The sequence below is a fragment of the Sus scrofa genome, chromosome 4 (assembly GCF_054392235.1).
Source record: "Sus scrofa isolate SSC_HxYL_T2T_F1_AM1 chromosome 4, Sscrofa_HxYL_maternal_Yorkshire_Landrace_v2.0, whole genome shotgun sequence".
NCBI lineage: Eukaryota > Metazoa > Chordata > Mammalia > Artiodactyla > Suidae > Sus > Sus scrofa.
This window is the reverse complement of record NC_139386.1, coordinates 93,007,629-93,033,945: the sequence shown is the minus strand read 5'-3', so window position 1 is coordinate 93,033,945 and position 26,317 is coordinate 93,007,629. Positions and strand designations below refer to the sequence as shown.

The 26,317-nt window shown below is 35.7% G+C and overlaps 1 protein-coding gene across 7 annotated transcripts in view; it reads left to right on the top strand.

The window, feature by feature from the left end:
- The window catches only part of ATF6 (activating transcription factor 6), a 212,709-nt gene that overhangs the window by 122,932 nt on the left and 63,460 nt on the right, over nucleotides 1-26,317 (top strand). The window lies entirely within an intron of this gene.

Genomic DNA, 26,317 nt, shown 5'->3' with positions numbered 1-26,317 from the left:
AACTGATTTTTTTCTCCCTTAACCTTTTGCCTCAAGGTATGTATTATAGGCTCTCATAAGTTTTCCTCTCACACTATGTGGGTCATTTTTTGAATCTAAAGACTCTAAAAGGTGACTGGGTTTTTTCCTCCTGCCTGCTTGAAAGGAAATCATTGTTGTCTTCTCAGCAGTGATCTGTATACTGTTGGTATATTTTAAGCACAACATTTCCAGGTTTCATATGCAGGTAAGATAAAGCATTGTACCTTGAGTCACCTTCTGCATCAGAGAGAATTTCTTGTGATGTCACATGATGAATCCTTTTTCCATAATGGTTTTTGTTCAGAATTTTATCTTTTCTGATAATGTAGATACTTAAGCCAGCTGAAGTATATTTATTGAAAACATTAATTACTATAAGTATTTATATTAGTATTAACATTTACTTAACATTCTATTAGTATTATTTGAGCATCTTCGTCACCCAAAAACAGCACCTGTGGAAGTTGTAGAATACATACTTGCAAAAAGTATAAGTGGGAGTTATTTTTGATATTTTTTTCTTCTTCTTTTTTTTTTTTTTGGTCTTTTTAGGACTCCACCCACGCCTGTGGCATATGGAGGGTCCCACTCCAGGGGTCTAATTGGAACTGCAGCTGCTGGCCTACACCACAGCCACAGCAACACCAGATCTGAGCTGCATCTTCAACCTTCACCACAGCTCACAGCAAGGCCAGGGATTGAACCTACAACTTCATGGTTCCTAGTCGGATTCGTTTCTGCTGTGCCACGACGGGAACTCCTGATAGTTTTTTCTGTATAAAAATGAGACTATTCCTCTATGCAATTAACAGAGTCATCTCTTTTTCCCATTCAACAAACTGTGCCCTGAATCCTCATGATACTTTTGAGACTGTATATGTACATAAATTCTGACCTTAATCTTTTAATGTATTTTATAGTAGTACTTTCATGCAATAAATTATTTCTCAAATGAATTTTTGGTAGGGAAATTGTGAAGGATTAAATTTATGTTTTGTGAGAAATGAGAATGTATTTCCCATTGAAATTTATTTTCCACATAAGACCCTCTGAAACTAGGTAACCAGATAAGACAGAGTCTAAACCTATATTAAAACTTATTTGTGGATTTCCTGTCATGGCGCTGCGGGAGCAGCCCTAGAAAAGACAAAAAAAAACTTATTTGTGATTCTGTCTTTTTTCCTATTTTGCAGTATCTTTATAAGAATATATTTGTTGCTGCAAATGAAACTGCCTTCAGATCTTGCTGTAAATAGGGTCAAAACATGATTATCTGTTTTTTTTTTTTAATCGATCCTAATCCTCCCTCCTTGCTCCCCTCTTTTCCCATTTAATGAATAAAATCACTTTTTTATGATTTTTATTTCTTCCATTATAGTTGGCTTACAGTGTTCTGTCAATTATCTACTGTACAGCAAAGTGACCCAGTCACACATACACATATACATTCTTTTTCTCACATTATCACCCATCACACTCCATCACAAGTGACTAGATATAGTTCCTAGTGCTATACAGCAGGATTATATTGCTTATCCATTCCAAATGCGGTTGCATCTGTTAGCCCCAGATTCCTTGTCCATCCCACTCCCTCCCCCTCCCCCCTGGCAACCACAAGTCTGTTCTCCAAGTCCATGAGTTTCTTTTCTGTGGAAAGGTTCATTTGTGTTATATATTAGATTCCAGATATAAGTGAAATCATATGGTATTTGTCTTTCTCTTTCTGACTTATTTCACTTAGTATGAGAGTCTCTAGTTCTCTCTATGTTGCTGCAAATGGCATTATTTTGTTCTTTTTTATGGCTGAGTAGTAGTCTCTGCTGTATGTATATCACATCTTAATATATTCATCTGCTGATGGACATTTAGGTTGTTTCCATGTCTTAGCTATTGTGAATAGTGCTGCAGTGAACATACAGGTGCATGTGAATATCTTTGATATTTGAAACTTTTTCAAGGAAAGCTTTGTCCAGATATATGCCTAAGAGTGGGATTGCTGGGTCATATGGTAGTTCTATGTTTAGTTTTCTGAGGTACCTCCGTACTGTTTTCCATAGTGGTTGTACCAATTTACATTCCCACCAATTTACATTCCCACCAGCAGTGTAGAAGGGTTCCCTTTTCTCCACATCTTCTGCAGCATTTGTTATCTGTGGACTTATTAATGATGGCCATTCTGATAAGTGTGAGGTGGCACCTAATAGTAGTTTTGATTGGCATTTCTCTAATAATCAGTGATGTTGAGCATTTTTTCGTGTGTTTGTTGGCCATCTGTATGTCTTCTTTGGAGAAATGTGTGTTCAGATCTTTTGCCCATTTTTCAACTGAGGTTGTTGGTTTGTTTTTTGTTTTTTGTTTTTTTTTTTTGCTGTTGTGTTGTATAAGTTGTTTGCATGTTTTAGAGATTAAGCCCTTGTCAGTTGCATCATTTGAAACTATTTTCTCCCATTCCGTAGGTTGTCTTTTTTTTTTTTTTTGTCTTTTGGTCTTTTTAGGGCCACACCCGTGGCACATGGAGGTTCCCAGGCTAGGGGTCTAGTTGGAGCTACAGCTTCGGGCCTACACCAGAGCCATGGCAACGCCAGATCCAAGCCGCATCTGTGACCTACACCACAGCTAACGGCAATGCCAGATCCTTAACTCACTGAGCGAGGCCAGGGATTGAACCAAACCCGCAACCTCATGGTTCCTATTTGGATTCATTTCCACAGCATCAGGACGGGAACTCCTGTTTTTTGTTGTTGTTGTTGTTGTTGTTGTTTTTAATGGTTTCTTTTGCTGTGCAAAAGCTTGTCAGTTTGATTAGGTCCCATTGGTTTATTTTTGTTTGTTTTTCTGTTGCCTTGTGAGACTGGCCCAAGAAAACATTCGTACAGTTGATGTCAGAGAATGTTTTGCCTATGTTTTCTTCCAGGAGTTTGATGGTATCTTGTCTTACATTTAAGTCTTTAAGCCATTTTGAGTTTATTTTGGGGCATGGTGTGGGGGTGCGTTCCAGTTTCATTGATATATATACGGCTGTCCAGTTTTCCCAGCACCACTTGTTGAAAAGACTGTCTTTTTCCCATTTTATATTCTTGCCTCCTTTGTCGAAGGTTAATTGACCGCAGGTGTCTGGGTTTATTTCTGGGCTCTCTATTCTATTCCATTGTTCTGTATGTCTGTTTTGGTACCATTATCACACTATCTTGATTACTGTGGCTTTGTAATATTGCCTGAAGTCTGAGAGACTTTTGCAGTTATGCCTCTTGCTTGGTTTTTGTTCCTCAGTATTGCCTTTGGCAATTCTGTTTTTTTTATGGTTCCATATAAATTTTTGGATTGTTGTAGTTCTATGAAAAATGACATGGGCAATTTGATAGGGATTGCATTGAATCTGTAGGTTGCTTTGGGTATATGGCCATTTTTACAACATTAATTCTTTCAACCCAGAAACATGGAATATCTTTCCATTTCTTTGAATCCTCTTTAATTTCCTTGATTAATGTTTTATAGTTCTCAGCATAAAAGTCTTTCACCTTCTTGGTCAGGTTTATTTCTAGGTATTTAATTTTTTGGGGTGTGATTTTAAAAGGTGTTTTGTATTCCTTTTCTTTTCTTTTCTTTTTTTGTCTTTTTGCCATTTCTTGGGCTGCTCCCGCGGCATATGGAGGTTCCCAGGCTAGGCGTCTAATCGGAGCTGTAGCCACCGGCCTATGCCAGAGCCACAGCAACGCGGGATCCGAGCCGCGCCTGCAACCTACACCACAGCTCATGGCAACGCCGGATCCTTTAACCCACTGAGCAAGGGCAGGGACCGAACCCACAACCTCATGATTTCTGGTCGGATTCGTTAACCACTGCGCCACGACGGGAACTCCTGTATTCCTTTTCTAATATTCCATTTTTAGTATACAGAAATGCAACTGATTTCTGAATGTTAATCTTGTGTCCTGCTACTTTGCTGAATTCGTCCATCAGTCCTGCTACTTTGCTGATTCATTGAGTAGTTTTTGTGTGGAGTCCTTAGGGTTTTCTATATGTAGTATCATGTCATATGCATATAATGACAGTATTACCTCTTCTCTCCCAATTTGGATACTTTTTATGAACTCACTCTTGAATGAGATGTTTTATTTAGAAGTTCCTCTTCAACAATGTGTTTTGGTTGCCAGAGGTGAAAACCAGCTTGTATCCTTATTGTACAGACTTGACTCTAAAAGCTGCTATGAAAACATTTCCTTTTTTTTGCCATTTCTTGGGCCGCTCCTGCGGCACATGGAGGTTCCCAGGCTAGGGGTTGAATTGGAGCTGTAGCTGCCAGCCTATGCCAGAGCCACAGCAACTTGGGATCCGAGCCGCGTCTGCAACCTACACCACAGCTCACGGCAACGCCAGATTGTTAACCCACTGAGCAAGGGCAGGGACCGAATCCGCAACCTCATGGTTCCTAGTCGGATTCGTTAACCACTGTGCCACGACGGGAACTCCCATTTCCTGTTTAATAGCAAGAATTGCTTAAGATATAAAGCAGAAATGTTTTCTTTTGCATCTTTTTTAAAGAAAGAACTATTTCTTAGTTTGAAGTACACTACATTGCTAGTGGGTGTTTTTCTGTTTTTCTAAGATGGGTAGTGATGCCCACTACATTTTCCTGAGGTGTTGTCAGTATCTATCCAGGAAGTGCCTAATGGCTTTTTGCATTTCTTTTTCATTTTCCTTATCTGTTTCACTTGAAGGAGTAAAGCAATTATTTCTCCATGAGTGAAGTGAATTAGAGACATAAAATTCTATTTCAATCACCTTTTAAAAAATTTATAGTTACATCTATATAACTTTATGCTTGCGCCTGTCCTTACTAAAATGAATATGAATATTCTAACTATATAGATTAGAAAAATTTGTGAACTGTTTTAGTGGAAGTTTTATTTTCAAAATCAACTTCTAAAAAATGACGCCAAGGTAAAACAAATTTATTCTTTTCTCGAGCCTCTGAAAAGCCTGAATCTCAAATTGCTCCTTATAAAACAACAAAAGATACTGCCTAATAAGACTTCTGTTTGCATTTAACATTCTTCCTCAAGAGTTCTCTTTATTTCCCTGGTAAGGTATTATATCTGGTTCAGAAATGTACAGGAATCCTATATCAGTTCATATCATTTGACAGGCATTTAATTGCATGCAAGTGTGTAATGGACAATGTAAGGGAAGTCCCATTGTTGCTTGTTTTTCAACCATAGTTAATCATCTAAAGCTTAAAATATCTATTCCATATATAACATAACCATCGTCTTTTTCTTATTCCTTGTCAAACCCTATGCGAAAAATAAACTGTCTCTAATTACAGATAAGTTTTAATAATAGGTTCTAGGCATGCCTTTAACCAAGAAAATATACACATTCTATGCAGTTAAACATTTCGGGTATTTGCATTTTTCTCCCTAACGTTGTTTCAAAATTGGAGCTAGAATGCCTTTATAAAGTTCCTACTTCTGCAAAAATTACGCCTTTATGATTTCCCCCTTTCTTACAAATGGTTGCAAAAGCTTTTATGTAATAAACCCATTTTAGGATCTGGTGTCAAAACATGGTATCCAATAAACATCATTTGCCTATTATTAGTACTTAAAACCCCCTTTAAATTCCTTTTTAAAACAGCTCAATTGAAAATGTGCATATTGATGTTTTGTTCTTAGGAAATGGTTTGAAAAACTCATTTTGGAATTAAATAGTTTTAGTTTTAAATTCTTTTTTTGATTCATGAAAGCTCCTAACTTAGATTTGTTTTGAAGTTCTGAAATTGGCAAATCTGGCTTTTAGAACTGAGTGAAATACCTTTCTTAAGCCATATAAATGATATAGAAAAGGCTTGATTTTAAAGTTCTTAAACTTTGTTGCTAAGAGGTTTTTTTTTAATTACTGAATTATTTATAAATTCTTTGGTTTTAGAGGCAACTTTTTTATAGTCTTTATGAGGTTTTCATATTTTTACAGAATTCTTACTAAATGGCCTCAGCCATTAATAGAGAACTATGCAATCAATTGAAAATGTTTTTTCAATTTCAAAAGGAGTGTCTCAACGCTCAGAAATTTGAAAAACAAACAGGGAGAAATCACCCATAACCCTCTAGTTTAACAAAATTATTAAAACATTTATGTGGGTTTCATTTAAAGTATTTTAAAGGATACATACATTTTTTATGTTATTGCAACAAAGATTATACATATTTCTGTGGAAGATAAGCTTTTATTTTGAATCCACTCTTACTTTTTTCATTTGGCTGATAGCCCCAAATTCTGATAGCAATAGATAAATAACTTTTCATTTTGTCTTCCAAGGGTTCTTAAGGCTCTGTTACCTGTGAGCATGATAGTCATCTGAGGCAGGGATTTTGACTATTGTTTGGAAAATAGAGATCACGTAGCCAGGAGGACGTGTGCCTAGATGACTGTGAGAATGTCTAGATATTTAGACTAGGATTCTACTCTGCTTTTGAGTTAAGATTCCATAATGGCATTAGTAGTATATCTGTGAACATTTTATTAGTTAGTGCTTATCTCCTTCCCCCCAAAAAACATTTTAATGCCTCTATAAATATATATAAGAAAGCAGTTACACTGTCTCATACTGATTAGATGAGTTATTCCTGCTTACATGATTTGGTATGTGTAGGAGGGAATCCTACTCCCTCTGTCAACATTTAAACATTTCTGAAAGACGCTATTGTGCACTGACATCAAGGCATTTTTTAAAAATTACTGATCTTTTTGAAAAAACAAAAAACAAAGGACTCAGTCAGTTACAGAAACAGGTGCTGGACCACCCTTGTTCCTCTGCATTACAACACTGTACTGCTAACACATAAGTATGTGCCCTCCTTGAACTGAAATTATCCATGGGAAGCAGAATATAAATACACAAGTTTCATGACTTATCTTTTCATCAACAATAATAGGTGTTTCATATTATACCTTTGTATATATACTTTTGTATATTTTTTCTTTGCCTGCTTTGTTGTGATATCTTTATTGTAATAAGACTTTACTGTATGTATTTTTATTTGCTTTCTTTATCGTGAACTTATTGTGGTGAGTTCCTAAAGGTCAATTAGCAGAATTTTGTAAGTGTGGCTTAGTGATCCCAGTCATTGAAATTTAAAGTGTTTCAATACTAAACTGAATTTAATGAATTCTCTTCTATAGAGAGTATCAAGTGTTATTTTACTCATTGGCGAAAAGCTAGCAGGAGCTTTTCACATGGAACAGGAATTAAACCTGCAAAGAGAATTAAGTTCTGTTTACAATTTGGCCATTTATTTTGACTTTGTTATTTAATCGCACTCTTACAAAGTTTTACAACAACATTACATTGGAAATAAAATTTGCTTCAAATAATATAGCATTTTGAAATTCTTAAATAAATATATAAATTTCCAGTTAATATTTTTGAGATTGAGAGATGTAGTTTTGTAAATTAATTCATCTTAATTTTACAGATGAAGAAATTTAGATCCAGAGAATTATAGAGCATCACGTAACATGTGTGACACAAGTCTAGAGGCCAAATCATCTTTTACTTCAGGCTACTACTTTTTTCACTGCACTGAGCAACCTCCTTACTATCAGTAAATAAAACCATCTTAAAAGAGACTTTTAGAACCATGCAAATCAGTAGAATTCCACAAATTAACATATCCCTATGAAGTGATATATTATTTTATTCTGCAAATTTAAGAAAAATTGAAATGGTTCTAAACCAGAATGGGCTGTAATATTTTTACTTTAGATTTTAATTTTAGATTATGTAAGGAAATCTAAAATTAAATCTAAAATTTTTAATTTAAAACAGCCTCTAAATTTAGGTTAACTGTAACTTTATTTTGGTCATAAAAATGATCCTTACTAAACAAAACCCAGGAGTTTCAATACCTCCAGTTCCACTTCCTCTTAGGAGGCATCACTCTACACTATCAGCCATGCTGTTTGTGTTGGAGGGTGATGCTATTAGAGCATTTGTAGATAGACCAGGAGAAGTATAGTATAAGATTTTGTTTATTTCAGTTTTGAATATATGAGTTTAAAATACCCTTCTGACCAAGTCCCCCACCCCTCATTCTTCATCACCAAAGAACTGCTGAGTGAAGTTGTCTAATAACCTACAGAATAAAGGGGGAAAGCAGAGGAGCTGTAGTTTTTTGTTGGAGAGGAATGCTCTAAGGGCCATTTCCCAGAATTTTATCCTCTAGAGTGTCACTGTGTTCACTTCAGTAGCCACTAGTCTTCAAATGTAGCTGATCCTAATGGAAATGTGCTGTAAATGTAAATAGCACACTAGAGTTTGAAGAAAAAAAATAAAATATCTCAATAATTTTACATTGATTTCATACATGTTGAATGATAATATTTTGGATATATTGGATTAAATAGAATAGATTATTAAAATTAATTTCACCCATTCCTTTTTACTTTTTTATTGTGTACTAGAAAGTTTACATGTGGCTTGTGTATATGGTTTGCACTATATATGCATTAGACAGCATGCTCTAGAGCTAAGATTTCTAAGGTAATCTTCTCCTGGGATGAGTCTTAAAGCTGAACCAAAACCTTCTATGGTGACATGAACTGTAGAAATTGACTTTCATCTTTTCATAATTTACAATTTGGTAAAAGTGAATCAAGCCTTCTCAGAATTTAACTTTATCTTGGAACTTGGAATGCCTAAAGGAGTAGATGGCTAGCATGCCTCTACATCATACCTTCTAACTATCATATCTCTTATCCAGACTTATGGTGAGAACCTAGAGTATTAGTATTCTGTATTGCTACTTCAGGGTGGCTCTTTATGCTTTAGAAACTAAATAGAGGTAAGGTTAACATCTTATTTTGAATACTGAGATACTTTGCTAACAGTTATCTGGATGAAAGAATAAGGTACCTCTGGTGCCTACAAATATCTTCAGGCAAAGTCAGGCTCTTTCTCGTGAAATAAAACTTAAACACTCAGTTGAATCCCCAAAATTCCTTTGAATTCCTGTAATACTGTGTGTGGCATATACCTGTCTAGATAAGTCTGAGAATAGTGAGGGATTTTTTATTCACTTTTTTATCCTTCATGGTATTTTGCATTTGGTAAGTTTATAAAGTATTTTGAGTTAAATTGAACTAAACCAAAAGTAGATCAAACTAAAGAAAATTTTTTTTCATAAGATATATGGTAATTGAGGCACTGTGTTACCATTGAATATGTTTGTGAATGTATACCCAGGAATATGTAACAATGATAAGTGACGTCTAAAACTTTGATTCAGAATTAAACAAAGACCAATTTTAGGCCTCTAATTAAACATTTTTTCTTACCACAATAATATAAATGTTTGAAGGTACTTCTGGCAAGTCTCCTTCAATATTCCTGGTGATTTCATTAAGCCTATTCACCCTGTAACAGCTGCAAGTTATTCCAAACATCTGTACTAAATCCCCATGCTGTATAAGCCCATTTGAAAACAACTCTCTCACCCCATTAATAGCATCAGTAGTTCTCTTATTACTTTTCTAACCATGAGTTATGGAGAAATAAATCTAGTATATCAAAGAGTGAAGAATCTTGTTTTTCAAAACCGATTCTCTATGGTCACAAACAAAATGCTTTACCCTTCTAGATTTCTGTATTTAAAAAGTTAAATAATTTCTTAAATACCTAAAAGTTACATAGTTTGTTAAATAAGAAGGAGTTCTCTTAGATTTTAACTTTTACTTGGTAATAGAGACTTAAAACATTCTGGTTAAAATTATTTCATAAAATTTTAAACAGTTTTAAAGGTATAGTAAACTAAACACATCACTATCTTACTCCTCTGCTTCTTTAATATTGGTTAACATTTTTCTATGCCTCTTTGCTACATTTTATGCTGTGAGACAAGCACAAATGGAGCCCATTACCTATATGTTTCATAGCTTACTCTAATACTTCTACTAGGCACCCATCCAGAACTGAAGAAATTTGGAAGACTAATATGGTTGCTCTGTCTTTGAAGAATTAATGAAAAAGACCTCTTAGAAAGCTATTTTTATTAGTTTATTGAGCTGAGGGTTCATATCTTCAATAAGAAGCCAATAAATTGAATATAATCTTTGCATTTAAATTCCACATTATTGCATTGAATTATAAGAAGTCATAAAGACCAAACAGTTAGTATGGTAAGAAGTATTAAATGTTACTTAAGAATCTAATTTATGTCTATACTTTTAGAAAGAAGATTAAGAGTAATCACAACTGAAGTCAGCTTGATTAAACAAAGCAAATAATTGTAGTTTATTAAAAGAATATCTCCTTAATCTTATAGTAGGTGTTGATTTTTGTTTTGCATGTAAATTTATATATTACCTGAGACATGCTCATTCTGTATAAGTTTTGTGCAAAACTACTGAACTTTAGGCCCATAAGAAAATTTAAATATTTGAAAGTTAGAAATGACATTTGAAAAATGGAAACTGTGATAATTCCCTTAGCAAAGCTTATAGGAATTATTGTAATCAGAAAGAAGTGTTATTCATTTATTTTAGTTCTTCCATTCCTACCTCAGAAATCGTTTAAATTTATTCAGAAAGGTTTATTTTAAAAGTTATGCCTAGAAAATAAATGTGAGACTTTTAGTATTATTTCACAGTAGTGCTGTTCTAACCATACGTTTATATAAGAGGTAGATTGGTGTTCCTTTTGATGAATTAATGCTAGGATATAGTTATTTATTTTATTTAGTGTCTTTAATTATTTTATTTCATTTCTAAACTAAATGAATTTACTCTGAAATTTTGAAATTTTTAGCTACACTGTCCAATTAATGGCTAATTTATTTTCTTAGTTATAGTTACTGTCTCAATCTCAGTAATTTCAAGAAGCAATATTATTTCATTAAACCATCAAATTGTACCTGTCCATTGATTAACATATCCTGAGGATTTATTGATTTATTATTTTATTAAAGTGTATTTGAAACTCTTTCTGACATGTTAATGGGCTCATATTTTATATTAATGAATTTACTAACTTATATTTGGGAATACTCTTGCTGTATAATATTACATTGTTATGATGTAAAATTTAGTGTAAAATTACAGTAGAAAGACCACTATGTCAGTCACCCATGCATTATTCTATCCTGTTATCCAACAAACATTGTCCTTGACTATCATAAAATAGATTTTCCTGTTTGCCATACATATGAAGTATTTGAATGTACTTACATGAAATAATTTTTAAAGCCAGTTAGTCTTAAATGACCAAACATACTCTTCAGTCCCAACATTTCCCCCTATCACCCACCCGCATATACTTAATTATATAGGCGAGCCATAAATTGGATTTATATTCATAGCTGTGGCAATACTGATGAGTAGCATTCACTACCTATTTTTTAGATTTGAACTTGCTCTTGGATTATTTATAAATAATTAAATAGCTAAGTTATATACTCACCTGAACCTTTGTGATTTAAAACCACTCTAGGAGTTCCCGTCGTGGCACAGTGGTTAATGAATCTGACTAGGAACCATGAGGTTGCGGGTTCGGTCCCTGCCCTTGCTCAGTGGGTTAACGATCCGGCATTGCCGTGAGCTGTGGTGTAGGTTGAAGACACGGCTCGGATCCCGCGTTGCTGTGGTTCTGGCTTAGGCCGGTGGCTACAACTCCGATTCGACCCCTAGCCTGGGAACCTCCATATGCCGCGGGAGCGGCCCAAAGAAATAGCAAAAAGACAAAAAAAAAAAAAAAAAAAAAAAAAAAAAAACCACTCTATTATAATTTTAACTTACTATTTTATTTTGGAATAATTTTATTTTCTAGAAAAGTTTTGTATTCTGAGTTGTCATCAGATTGTACTTTGATCATTCTTTGACTGCCCATAATAGTCATACATTTATTTCATCCTTGTGAACAAAGAAAATCATTTAACAGTTCTCATTTCTCTTCATGCACAAGGTGTATCCTGGCTGGAAATAATAGATTGAAAGATTTATAGAACTGTTTCCACTACTCGTGACTTAAAACATATTAAGAATAATTACTGATATGTAAGAGTGCTTCTTCTTTTTTTTTTTTTTTTTTTTGTCTTTTTGCTATTTCTTTGGGCCACTCCCACGGCATATGGAGGTTCCCAGGCTAGGGGTCGAATCGGAGCTGTAGCCACCAGCCTAAGCCAGAGCCACAGCAACACAGGATCCAAGCCGCGTCTGCAACCTACACCACAGCTCACGGCAACGCCGGATCGTTAACCCACTGAGCAAGGGCAGGGACCGAACCCGCAACCTCATGGTTCCTAGTCGGATTCGTTAACCACTGCGCCACGACGGGAACTCCTAAGAGTGCTTCTTATATGTGTTTTGACTTTAACATTTTAATATGTGACTGTGTTAGAATTATTCATGCAAATGCATTTCAGGGTCCTATTGATAATATTGAAATAATTATATTGAAATTACTTTAACTCACCTTTATTTACAATCATCCTTAGTTCTTACTTCCATATAATTATCGGCGATTTTATTTATATAGATTAGAGGCTATAAAGATTATCTATGATGACAAATTTTTCCCTGCTTATATAGTATCCTGACATTATATGATTCAGAATGATGTTAAAGGTATAGCATATGCTTCCGGATCACACACCAAAGAAAGACCAGAAAAACACAAGGCAGAGAGTGGAAATTTTATGTTATAGACAAATATGACTTGTTAGATAATTATGTTTGAACTTCTTCAAAAGTAAAAAATTTTATGCTTTAAACAGACTATTAAGAAAGAGAAAAGAGAATCCATAGAATAGGAGAAATTATTAAAAATCGTGTATCGGATCAGGGACTTGTATCTAGAATAAAGAAATCTTATAACTCAGACAACTCGATTTTAAAATGAGCACAGGATTTGGGTAGACATTTTGCCAAAGAAGATATACAAAAAAGCTAATAGCATACAAAAAGATGCTCAGTATCATTAGCCATTAGTAGAAATTAAAACTAAGAAGTGTTAAAAATATTTAATGATTCACTTGAAAATAACAATAATAAAACAATATTTTAATAAATATTATATGCTTTGAAACAAAAATAATTTTTTTACTGAGAAGATTGGCATTGTTTTAAAGTTTTTTAAATTTCTGATACCTGCTTTAAGAAATAGGATTCTCATTTGTATTTCTCCATTCAATATGTTGTTTTGGTATAAATATATGAAGAAAATACTGATATGTAATTGGAAACAGGAGAACTGTTTTAATACACTTTTCAGATAATTTGGGGTATATTCTGACACTATATCAGAACTCAATAAGTGATTATTTCTTAAAAGATTAATTGCACCGTGGAATCTGATACCATGTCAATGGAACTTTTACCCTTGATAACATTAAAAGCCCTTGATCTATCTTATACTTTGAGTGGAACTTTTACTCATGGATGATCTTGTAACATCATGTGCTGGTCATCTGGAAAATACAGGTTCACTGAATTAGGTATATCTTCTAGATATGAACACATTTCATTATCCAATATTTTAAAAATCATGTTCAGTAGTATCACTATTATGCTCATAGTGGTGGATACAAGGTTTCAAAAATACTGATTTTCTCTTGAAAACTTAAATTTTATCATTTGCAATACAATATTGTTAGCTATTTTCTTTGAATTGACATGCTTACTTCTCTTATTTTCAAGAAAATGTCTGACGGATACTCAAGCCTGAATAACAATAGTTTGTCAGTCATTATTTCAAGTTAAAGTGTGTAATTTGGCCAGCAACTCATTCACTTAAGTTTTGGTTTTTTTTGTTTTGTTTTTTGGTCTTTTTTGCTATTTCTTTGGGCCGCTCCCACGGCACATGGAGGTTCCCAGGCTAGGGGTTGAATTGGAGCTGTAGCCACCGGCCTAAGCCAGAACCACAGCAACGCGGGATCCGAGCCGTGTCTTCAACCTACACCACAGCTCACGGCAATGCCGGATCGTTAACCCACTGAGCAAGGGCAGGGACTGAACCCGCAACCTCATGGTTCCTAGTCGGATTCGTTAACCACTGCGCCACGACGGGAACTCCCCTAAGTTTTGTTTTGTTTTGAGGTAGCCATCGTGCTTCAGTAGGCAGCATACTGTGCTATTTTATGTGATATTCATCAGAGAATATTAATAATTTTTACTGTTTTGATAAAAATATTCTTAATTGAAATTGACTTTTTAAATTTTTGTGTTCACTAATTCATTGTTTCATTTTTACTATGAGTGTGTGGCAGTGAAGAATGCATGATTACTAGTATAGTTTGGTGTTAGCACCTAGACTCATGCCAAGGCCCAGCAGTTTTACCTTGCTTTTTCACAATCAGTGCAAATTCCAACATTGAAAAAAGGCAAATAATATCTTGATATTATTATGAAAATAGTTTGACCCTACAGACCTGCTGAGGGTCTCAGGTACCCTTGCTTCCTTAAGACAGAGAGCTAGTTAAAAGCTGCTATTATAAGTCCCCTGTAGCTAATTTGTTTATATTATGAACCATTTTTGGATATCTGTCGTATGAAAGACTGTAATAGATTCTGGGAATTCACTGACGAACAAAACATAAAAATGTCAGCTATTGTAGAGCTTTCTTGTAAAGGATAAAGACAGATAACAGTGCTGGAGAGAAAAATAAAGCAGAAAGTGAAAGGATGTGAGTACCTTTGTTGGGGATGTGTTGTACAATTTAACTAGGGTAGCCAGGAAAGCCCTCACTGAAAAGTGTACATTTAAGTGAAGATTTGAATGGGGTGAAGATACATGCCATACCCATATGTTAGGAGATGATATTCCAGGGGGAACAGCAAATGTAAAGGCCCTGAGGCAAGAACATACTCCTTGTATATAAGGAACAAGAAAGGAGGCTGTTATAGCTGGAGTAAAATTAGGGAAAGAACCATAGAGGATGATGTCAGATGATAACATATACATCTTTAAAAGCCATTGAGGTTATTTGATTTTACTCTGAGATTGGAAATCATTGGAGCATTTTGATGTACATTTTAGCAGGATCATTCTGGTTGCTGTGATGAGAGAAGATTTTAAGGAGGGAAGAGCAGAAGTGGGCAGACCATTAGGAGGCTATTATAATTATACGAACAATGGACTGATGGTTAGATTCTGGATATATTTAGAAAGTAGAATCAGTAGGTTTTGCTGGTGGATTGGATGTGGAATATGAGAAGAATACTGCGGGGATCCAAGGAGATGCAGGGACTCAAAAAAAGGACTTTGCCTGATGGCAGAAAAACCTGAAGGCAGGTTCCTAACCAAGAAAGGGAGCTCACCTGAACGGTACAAGGTACAAGCCGAAGGTGGGCCTCTGGACAGGATAAAAGCCTGCCTGAATGGTGCATGCTGAAAGTGGGATTCTGGTCAGGATAAAAAGCCTGCCTGAATGGTAGAGGGCAGGCCTCAGGTTACACAGCTCTCATTTTGAAGTTTATGGGGAAGAATTGGGGCTTTCCTGGGAAAGCAATTTCCATGTTTGCACTGGAAAACGTGGATTGTTTCTCGGGTAACCTAGTCTTTTCCTGTTTTGTTATTCAGTTTTCCTCAGTCTTTCCTGATTATTTGCTTATTATTCTTATTTCCCACCCTTATTTTCCTGTGGTGATTTGTGATTTAACAAAGTTACAATAATAATATAATAGAAATTTCATCCTGAAGGACTTTTCCCTATTCATATCCAACTTAATATATAGTGTTTATCTGCTAACTAGTCACAGTAAACTTTAGAGTTAGGATTTTAATGAGGTTTATAGAAGTTAGACATATATTATTCTTGATCAAAAGAAACCCAGCTGTGAGTCTTGTCCTTGATTTTAGAAACATTTAGCGGTAGCTAGCTAAGCTGATTTGTATTTTCTCATACTGTTTCCCTGCCAAGGATGCTTTAAAGGTAGACACTAGTCTAAAGACAGATTTTTTTTTGTGTTTGTAACTTCTTCAGCTTGTGGGAATTGGCTGGCCATGAGATGGTTTGTGCTGAGTCTCCCCTTTCCCACATGATATGCTACACCTGTTTGTCCTTGATTTGTACGCATTAAATTTAGTTACGTTGAAGATTTTAGAATGTGATGAATTGCTACTGTACCATGTGATCAAAAAACAAAGCCTAATAGTTGACCAATGTACTTTTAACACTATGATGTAATCTGTAGTGAAAAACTGTCTATATAATCAACCACTTATGCTAATAAAATTTGAGCAGTTCAGCGCCCTGAAAGAAGGGACAAAGAGGCTGTCTCCGTAATTGTACATTCGCCGACGCCGTGTCCCTCTCCGATCGGGATGTATACCCCCTGGCTGCCAGAGCTGGCCTCCGGCAGAATACTACATTATTTTTGGCCTGAGCACCTGAGAAGAATGGCATTGCCCCTGAAATGAGAAACACTATTGAAGAAGCAAATCAGGAGCTTGGTTTTGGATGTTTTAACTACAAGATGTCCAAGGGGATATATTGAGTAGGCAGTTGGATATAGGAGTCAAGGCCATGGGAATGAAATGGATTAGAAATGTAAATTTGGGAGTCATCTGTGCATAGATAAAATTTAAAACCCTGAGACCAAATGAGACTACCAAGGAGTGAGAAGAGGTGTAAAAGAGGTGTAATGGGGACTTAAGCTCAGGAATGAGAAAGGGGTGTATTTGGTGTTGAGAGTAAGAAAAATGGATGAGTCCAAGACGATTTTCTTTCTATTTGGATAACTAAATAGAAATGGATGAGTCAACAAAAATAAGAAACCACAAGGAAGATAAACTGTAGTTTAAAGACCCTATTATAGAGTATTCCAGTGGAGATGTTTAATGAACAGTTTTAAATATGGGTCTTCAGTTAGGTTTTGAGAGGTTTGAGCCAGAAATGTACTTTAAGTCCTGGAACTAGATGAGAATGGCAAGGGATGGGAATTCCCGTCATGGAATCCAGCTAGTTTCCATGAGGATGTGGATTTGATCCCTGTGGGTTAAGGATCTGGCATGGCCGTGAGCTGTGGTATAGGTAGCAGACACAGCTTGGATCTGGCATTGCTATGGCTGTGATGCAGGCTGGCAGCTGTGGCTCCAATTTGACCCCTAGCCTGGAAATTTCCATATGCCTCAGATGCAGGCCTAAAAAGAAAAAAGAAAAAAAAAAGGAATGCCAAGGGATGATATGGAATGAAAAGATTCACCTCTGAGAAACACCTATAATAATATGGGATGTGGTGGAAGAGAAGGCAACAACAGCATTGGAGGGAAATGAGCACTAAGAATTTGAGGAGAGAAAGTTCATGTCAGATGCTGCACAGAGAAATCTAGGGTGAGCAGTGGATAAAAGCAAATAGCTTTGACAATTAGAATATAATATTTATGAAGACATTTAAGTAGAATGCTGTTAACAGAGTCAGTTTTCATTACTTGGAACATCAAATGGGAGATAAGGAAGACCACTGATTTATGACTCAATCTATTGTATTTTTTTATCTACCTAAAATAATGCCATGATTAATTAAAATTAGTATTTTTGGAAGATGTTAGGTTAGACATTAACTAGCAATATCAAATATGTCAGAAATGAAATTAAAGCTCTATGCCAGTAATGTTTCTTTGTTGTAAACATCAGAAACCTAATGTAACTTGAAGTAGAAACTGCTAACATTAAGCAGAAAAGGAATTTATTGGAAGGCTTTTTGTTAGTTCACAGATTCCATGGAAGATTGGAGAATTCAGCTTGGAACATGGAAGGAGCCAGGAACACAGTCATTGTCTCAACTCAAGTTAGGTTAGGACAGTCCACTGCTGGATACCCCACAGCTTGCTAGCACTGCTTGGCAGACTCTCATCACTGCTATGAATAATTTGTATTTCTCTGAGTCTTTATTCACTAATACCCAAATCTTTGAATTTAAAGGGAGAATCTTACTAAGCTTAGGTACTTAGGCCCATGCCCTAGCTGCAAGGGATCTGGGAGAGAGGCAGTGTCCCCCTGCTTCCGGCTTCTGTAATTAGAGGTATTTCCCTCATAAAAGCCCTCTCAACGGTGATACCAACAAGTAGAAAAGCTATTGGCATGCTGGATTGCCAAAATCAACAACTAGTACTATAAAAACTAAGTACCAAATCTTGAAGACTTAGGGAAAATAATTTGAAATTCACATGACCAAAATGAAAATTATTTAATAAGCTCAGGAATATAAGCCATAGCTTGCCTTACCAATATTAACTATCAAGAATTTCAAATTAAAATCTTGGCTCTGATCTCTCTTGCTTTTATACCTTATCGTATAGGCCCTTCAGTATCCTCTCATCTCGGATCTCTGGGCCCCTGTAACACCTACACTGGGATTCATGTTGGCAGCCTGGTCAAACCAAATGGAGGCGCCACTTCTGAACCTAGTAGTAGGAGCACATTTCTAAGGATGAGATTAGTCTCAGCTAGACCTGGATGGATATTAGGAGTAGCTGTGACCTTTTGAAGGCAGAAGGAGGAAAATAACACAAGCCAAAGAGCAAATTGTGTTGAGACTGGGGGAAAAGTGCTTCATGCCTTAGCAGAAGCTGAGCTGAGGGACTGAGTGGGGTAAGAGACATGGCAGTGGAAGGAAGCAGAGAAAGGCATGTGTCCTACAGATAGTTGCTGCACAAATTCTTCAAATAACTAGGCTTATGATAACCTTTTTTTTTTGTTTTTTCCTTTTTTTTTTTTTTTTTGCTACTAGGATTTAACTTGATTTTTAAAGGTGTTTCCTTGTCAGAAGAATATTATGAAGTCCCCCCACAGAGTGAGAAAACCCTTTATCTATGTAATTCAAATAAAACTAGACTTTTTTGTTTGCCCTTTTAAAAGACTAATTTTGGTGTAGTGACATATCGAAAAGAAACACAAATCCAGAATTTCAAAAACTTGGTAAGTAATGTAGCCCTTTGATGGAGTCTCTTGAAGATATTGTAAACGGGATATTAAATCAAACAATAGACAGCGAAACAACCCCTCGCCCCTCTAGCACCGCCCCCCCACCCAAAGCACACAGAGTCACTGCCCCAGTCTCTCTTCTGTCAGACAAAAGCCTCAGCCCAGGCTAGCATTCAACTCTTTTCCACCCTTCCAACTTCCAGATTTTTTTCCCTGCTAACTCATGCTTTTTTAAAAAAATTTAAACAAATGTAACTTCTTCCAACTCTCCTCTCCAGCTATAATCTCACCCCCTACCACACACTATCCAGCAGTGCTTTAAAAAACAAACAAAAAAAAAACCCTCAGAAAAAGCACAGAGTAAAACCTTTGAATTCTTATGCTTTAGTTATTTTTCCTCTGCCCTTTTTAAAAGTAAAGGGCATGAAATATCAGGGTGTCTTCCTTTGTTGAATTTATAGACTGTTTATGACAGTTGGCACCAGTGTTTGTGAAAAGAGGAATAATGAGAAGTCACAGTAGAAATAGGCCAGATCAGTAGGGACCAAATTATGAAGAGCTTTCATTTCTAGACTTGGGAGTCTGGATCACTTGTAAGTGCCTGTCACTCTCAGTTTCTTTTATTCAGACTGGACAGTGGCTCTCAACTTTGAGATAGAAAGAAAGAAACCTAGACAGCAGTGTTGGTGCCCATGCTCATGCTTCCTGTTGCATTTCCTCAAGGACTTCTCTGATCTCAAACTTTTGGGTCCTTTAAAAAAAATATTTCTAACACTCTGTGTGTGTGTGTGTGTGTGTGTGTGTGTGTGTGTGTGTGTGTGTCTTTTTAGGCGCGGCATATGGAGGTTCCCAGGCTAGGGGTTGAATTGGAGCTGTAGCTGCTGGCCTACACCATAGCCACGCTACATCTGCAGCCTACACCACAGCTCACAGCAACACCAGACTCTTTTTTTTTTTTTTTTTTTTTTAACCTGCAATTACATTTTTTTAAAATTTTAAGTAAATGTAATATTTTGTTATCTCTCTGGTAGCTTCTCCTCTGTATTTCCTATTTTTTTATTATTTTATTATTCAAATGAATTTATCACATCTGTAGTTATTTAATGATCATAACAATCTAATTTCACAGGATTTCTATCCCACAGCCCAAGCACATCCCTGCACCCCCCAAACTGTCTCCTCCGGAGACCATAAGTTTTTCAATGTCTGTGAGTCAGCATCTGTTCTGCAAAGAAGTTCAGTCTGTCCTTTTTTCAGATCCCACATGTCAGTGAAAGCTTTTGATGTTGGTGTCTCACTGTATGGCTGACTTCACTTAGCATGATAGTTTCTAGGTCCATCCATGTTGCAAAACATGCTGGTATTTCGTTCTTTTTAATGGCTGAGTAATATTCCATTGTGTATATGTACCACATCTTCTTGATCCACTCCTCTGTCGATGGACATTGAGGTTGTTTCCATGCCTTGACTATTGAAAAGAATGCTGCAATGAACATTGGAGTACATGTGTCTTTACAAGTCGTGGTTTTCTCTGGATAGATGCCCAGAAGTGGGATTGCTGGATCAAATGGTAGTTCTATTTTTAGTTTTCTGAGGAATCACCATACTGCTTTCCACAGTGGTTGCACCCATTTACAATCCCACCAACAGTGTACTAGGGTTCCTTTTTCTCCACACCCTCTCCAGCACTTCTTGTTTGTAGACCTTTTGATGATGGCCATTCTGGGTGGAGCAGCACCAGATTCTTAACCCACTGATCGAGGCCGGGGATCGAACCTGCGTCCTCATGGATACTAGTCAGATTTGTTCCCATTGAGCCACGATGGGAACTCCTCAAACACTTCTATTAGTGCTTTCTGTGTACCAAGTCACTATTCCAAGTGCTTTAAAGTATTAACTTGTTCAGTCTTTACTAACAGTCCATGTGGTAGGTATTGTCCCTATTTTACTGATGAGAAAACAAGGGCTTAGGGAGATCAAGGCACTTGCTCTAGATCCTACAGCTAAAAATTAGTCGGTAGAGGCAGAATTTAAGTCCAGGAGGTACAGGTCCAGAGTTCACTCTCCTTATCTCCGTGTCTTGCTGACCACTGCTTGCATAGTGGTGTCCTGGAACTGTCTGCATTAGAATCACCAGGGATACTTGTTTAAACCAGATAAAACGGAATATTTTGGCCCACCTCAGACTTACTGTATCAATTTCTTTGTGGGGAGTAGGGAACCTAGGTTTTTATATTGTAAAGTCTTGTAGGTGATTCTGATACATATCCTTTGTTAAGAACTTCTGTTTCAGAGGAACTTGCTACTGTTACCAAGTCCACTTTTGATCCTGGCTTCTTTTGAGCATAAGACTAACTGCTTTCTATGGGATCCTAATTATTACCGAAGTTAAAATTAATACTGTTATACTGTACTTTGCCTTTTAAGTGATTTCTACCTGAAATTTAGCTGAAGTCCTTTCTAGAACAGTATTTGACCAATGAAAACAAAAATTTTAAATTTTTCCACAAATTCGTTATTTCTGAAAAATTCACTTTAAAACTGAATGGAAACTGAGAACTTGCTGTTCTATTTATGATGAGAATAAAAAGAACTATACTAAGTTCTGGAAAGTATACCTATATGATACAAAAAGAGATCTCTCTGGATTATGGAACAGGTCTATATAGTATCATATCTCCCTCCTGAGAAAGGACTGCAGCTGGCAACAAAGCTCAGTTTCCAGTGTAGACAAGTGTTTAGTCTGGCTGTTTTGCTAACACAGGAGCCCAAGAGAAAATTTGTCCACTAAGGTAGATAAATTGGATTATTAAAGATTATGAATTAAAATTTTAAGGGAGTTAAAAGAAATTTAAGGAACATATTTTTTTTTCACCTTGTTATTTGCCTTGTCAAGCCCAATCTTTCCTAAAATGTACTTTACAGATATTTTATAGTCCTTCCTATTCCACTGTGTGAAACCAAGATCAAAATCGCTTTGGAAAGAAAAGGATCAAGATCTTTAGAGAAGACCAGGGAAATATCCAGGCACTAAGAATCACGCTAGAAGAGATTCCTTTAGAAATATAAATTAAGTAGGCCCCCTCTTCTACCTTTAGAAGATTGTAGAATCACTGATACGAAGGAATTAGCTAGAATAATGTCTCCTCATATTCCTATCCCCCTACTTAAACACATGGAACATTTGAGTCTACTCTTGTACAAGTTTACCCCATTCCCATGGCCTCTGCCTAGAACTTTAAAAAAATGATTTTTTTTGGTTTCAACCCAATATTTCCCCCATTTTTTCCCAACAAAAAGTAATTCTCTTAGATATCTATATTTAACTTTCCTTGAAGTGTTTCCTAATTAATCTCTTTTCTCAGAAAACTTGTTGACTCAAGATGCTGTAGCCTCCAACTCTCCCTCTGTCCCTTCCCCATGCTTTGCTTTCATAGCATATCTGTAGGATGCAAGTTATTTCTCAAGAAATTTACTTCCTGACAGTAGTCCTGAGTAAGGTCAGTTTTTAAAAATGAAACATCTTATAAACATTATGTCTGACAAACTCTCATATGGTTAAATCAAAATTTAGTGTTTGGTCTTTTTCCTTTATAAAAGGCTTTTTGGGATTGTCAACACTCTTGGCCACTCAAAAAATGATTGATAACACGTTTCAGGGGTCCTAATATATTTTCCTAAATCACATACAGTCCAGCCTTTGAAAAAGCTCTGTATCATAGATGACAAAGTTTTGAAGTTTGATGACCTCAAATTATTGAATGAAGTATTATGAAGTCAAAGACACATAACCAGCATTTTATCTAAGAGCTTTCTTTAGGGAAAACAATCCTACCCTGGTTTAGAAACACTTTTCCTGAAACTCTCGTCAAGAGAGAAGAAAGATTTGGAGGCTACTGTCTTATTCTTGGGAAAGTTTGCAAGGAATAATTTTGACCATGAAACTCAAAATTAATTCCAGGTTTAAAAAAGAGACACATATAAGTACTAGGTTGAACATTATGAAATTACTGAGATTTAACTCACAAAAATGACAATTTTGGATGATTCAGTTGTATACCTTTTTGTGTGAATAAAAGGGGAGTTCAAGGTCAGTTGGGCAGTTTTGGGGACTTCCTGTAGAGTTTGATATGAGAACTATGTCGTAGTGCAAAACTTGAGTTTGCACTTATTAGGATATCAAGCTGATTTTTCCTCTGGTGAACTTGCCCGCATTCTTAGATTTGAATTTAGTGTCAAAATTTTCCTCTTCTCAAAATGTAAACCTTGGCTTACTCTCGGGCCATCTGTTGTGCACTAAGCTTTGATTTATTCTTCCTCTGGCTATCATGAATACTAATGGTGCAGATGCAAACTTTACATTTCCTTTTATTAGTCTGTAGTTTTATTGCATACATTAGTGGCACAAATACTGCATTCATATTAGTTATTTCTATTTAACTGTTTCTAGTTCGGGGATGAGTAATATACTTTGCTTATGTTTTTACTGTGATGGGAAGTTCTACATCATAGACATTTTGATAAACTTTTAAATGATTACACTCTACTTAATTTTACTACTACTGAATTTTTTTTACAATTTTTGTTTTCAGGATATGTCACTATGTGTGTTTATGTATTTTAATGATTTCAAATTTCCTAATTGCCTTTGCTTTTTAATTGCTTTGAATGAACACATTTCAGTATAACTACTAGAAAATAACATTAATTCAGCATGTTGTGAATTTGATAAATAACTTTGAAAGGGCTACTTTTAATGACTGCTTTGGCCCTTTTATTTTTAAGGTTTGATATGCTTTTCAACTTGTTTGGCAGTTTGAAAGATACTTGGTAAGGTAAATGAGGTAGTGATAGTAGAAACAAAACTCTCTAGGAAAGGAAAATAGATTAGAGAAAATTAATTACAAAGCTATTTTTTTAAATGTGGATAAATGCTGTTTTTATTTTTTATCTGGATTTTAACAATTTTCTGTGTTGGAAAATCAGCCCCATCCCTGTAATCCAGTGGCTATGGATCAAATATAAAATGTCAAGAGGCCATTGTTATTAATGCGGGCCTGATTTATAAAACTTTTTGACTGATAGAGGTTCATGTTGGTCTAAGTGAAAACTGCTTACTATCACCAGTGCAGCGTGTTGCAGACCAAGTTTCCCTCATCCCTATGGGACATGGTTAATATTAAATACTAAATATTAAATCCTTTCTATCCAAAGTAAAGGGCTGTAGCCTTGAGCCAGAGTTTCCTAATATAAGAAAAGCTGTTTCACCAAGTACGGTAGAGACTAACGGATAATATGTTGTTTAGTTAACAAAATGGTGTAAAGTGGGAGATCATTTTTGTTAAAAGATGTGTGTATGTATGTATACAAAAGATATGTATGTATATTTTATTTCCTTTAATTATGTAAATGTGCATTCATTAGTCAAGTTTCAAGGTAAGGCAATTTTTTTTGAGTCCAGATCTACTAGCGTTCCACATTGTCTTTCCTACATAAACTACACTCCCAGCGCTCTTCTTTACATTCTGTATTTTTATCAGTTATGTTGTATTTTATTAAATTACACAATTAGTAACAAACACACTTAGCAAAAGTAGTTTTGGAAAAATACACAATTAATTATGAGTGTTCAGTGTGCTAAGGGCATGAGTTAGTAAGTTTTATAGGGGGAGGAATAGGAAGGGTCATTTAACCTAGTAAGTTGGCTTAAGTTGAGGTCAGTTTCTACTCTACATACATAAGTGGAATGAGCATTTAGTAGGACCTCAATTTTATTGTGTTTTATTATCATAACCTTTAGCTGAGCAAATATGGCCCTATTCTTTTGGATAAGTTAGTCTCCAGTGCTTTAGCACTCTTAAAAAGAGAAGAGACAGGATGCTGTATTGTGCACTAACATTTTATCTCTTTTTAACAAAGTGCTTGAAAGAGGGGATTGAGAGAACTGTATGAAAATAGTGTGTTTTCTCATGCACAGTATTGCATAACATTGGAAAACTGATGCTTTATTCTCATAGTGAAATGTTTTGGTATTTTCCCACCAGTGTTTCTCTAACTTCCTCTGGGAATAAAAATAACAAAGTGTTGATTATAATATTTGTCCACATAGTTTCCCCCCTGAAGATGTCCCTTGGTATCTCAGTCCTATAAAGGCTTTTTAGGAGTCCATTTGAAGATATCTTAAAGTTAGTGACATAGTTTTGAATGACAGTGGCAAAACATATCATATATGTCTCTATGGCAACATCTTTTTTCTGCTTTTTATTTTTAAGTAGCTTCACCTTTGTTGCAGTTAGAGTATATTAATTGAAAAGAGTTTTGTTCATTCATCTAATTGTACTGGTACTGTTCCAGGATTGAATTTCCTGTACAAGTTCTTTAATAAATAAGAAAGGGGGTTTGGAAGGAAATACATCACGGAGGCTAGATAACAAATATGGGTTCTTTTATGCTGTTAAAAAGAGTAAAGCTATCTCCGATTACTTTAACCCTTACTGAGATTTCTCTTGAATAAACACCATTAATAGTATTTCACAAATTTATAACTACTAGGTTTAGTACTCAGTGACAGAAAATCCAAAATAATGGTGGCTGAGACAGATTAGAAGTTTGTCTCTCTCCCATATGTAAGTTCTAGAGGTCTTACAGTAACTCCTTGATCATCACTGTTCCCAGCTCCTTCTATCTTGTTGCTCCATAATCCTCAGATTGCAGTTTCCATCTCACAGTCCAGGATAGCTCCTCCAGATCTCACAGTCACATTATCTGCATTCTAGCTAGCAGGGAAGAGAAAAGGGAAGGAGGGAGGTTGCCTTCCACCATCACCCCCTTGACAAAGTTGCATGCACCATTTCTCTTGACAGACCACCGACCAAAATTTGAATGTATGGCTTCATTTGGTTGCAAGGGAATATTGTTTATTCTCGGTGGCTTTGTGTCCAACTAAATATGGAAGATTCTATTTCTACTCTGTTATAGAAGGGAAAGCAGACACTTGGCCACAAACGACTGTTTCTGCCACAATTGGCATTCTTTCCCTGACACAATAAAAGCCTGAATTTATGTTCTTTAAAAGAAAATATCTTCTGTAGCACAATGTGAATACATGGCAGGTCACTATACCTAGTAAATTTTTTCTTAATGGTAAGAAGTCAATGAATATTTGTTGATTGACTCCTTTGTTTCTGGAGATGTCACTAATAGAATTAGTAAAATGCCATAAAAAAGAGTGGGATGAACACAGTTGGAGAGAAAAAGTGATTGAAAATTCATTATTGTGGCAAGAAGCATTTGAGGAAGTCAAAGTAAATGCTAAGTGAAGCAACTACCCTGTCCCAGGTGTGTGTATGTATAAATTATTTTTGTAATATAAAATAAAC